Genomic DNA, 788 nt, shown 5'->3' with positions numbered 1-788 from the left:
AAGCAGTGCATGCCGGTTAGAAATTTAGTCCGACTTGAACCGGCGGCGATGCCACCGTCACTGTCACGTGTGGCATCAAAGTACCACGATAGCATTTCAAGAGCAGCCGGCTGACTCAGCTGGGCAGCTTTTTCAGAGAGACTCGTTTCTGAAACGTCTGTGTATTTGACAAATATTGCATTTTATTCACTTCATCTGTGATAGAGTATGCAAACACCGCGTGAACGTCACTAACGGGAGCAGAAAGTGTCCGGCTTGACGTGTCTGTTTTCAACTCCGCCCCTGACTGCAAGCGGCTACTTTCGTTGATCGCCGTCTGTAGCCGTGCTTCAAGCATAGACTGTATAAAAACATGGACGTAATGTCCGTGACGTCACCCGTAGGGTTCCGAAGATAGTTTTTGAAGCTCAAAAGTGGGCGGAGGCGGCCGTCGCCATCTTGGCAGCGCGTCACTCCCGGATAATCGAAGATGGGCTAAGAGGCGGGAGCTGGTTGTTTAAACCAACGCCCACCTAGCTCAATGGTGGTGACAGCAGCGGCAATCCACCTGTCACTCAAGTGGCCACGCCCTTAATTATGCAGAACTTTAAGGCTTAATATAATTTAAACGGATGAGTTATAAAAAAATTCACCCCCCTCACAGTTGTCATGAAGGGCAAAATTAGCTATATAGACCAAAACCACTTTTTGTACCAGGCTGTAAACACGTTTTTTTCTGCTGTAAAGTTGGGCACTTTAACATGGGGAGTCTATGGGACTGACTCCCTTTTGGAGCCAGCCTCTAGCGG

The sequence above is a fragment of the Sinocyclocheilus rhinocerous genome, unplaced genomic scaffold (assembly GCF_001515625.1).
Source record: "Sinocyclocheilus rhinocerous isolate Xijiao unplaced genomic scaffold, SAMN03320098_v1.1 scaffold58, whole genome shotgun sequence".
NCBI classification, from domain to species: domain Eukaryota; kingdom Metazoa; phylum Chordata; class Actinopteri; order Cypriniformes; family Cyprinidae; genus Sinocyclocheilus; species Sinocyclocheilus rhinocerous.
This window is presented reverse-complemented; position numbering follows the sequence as displayed.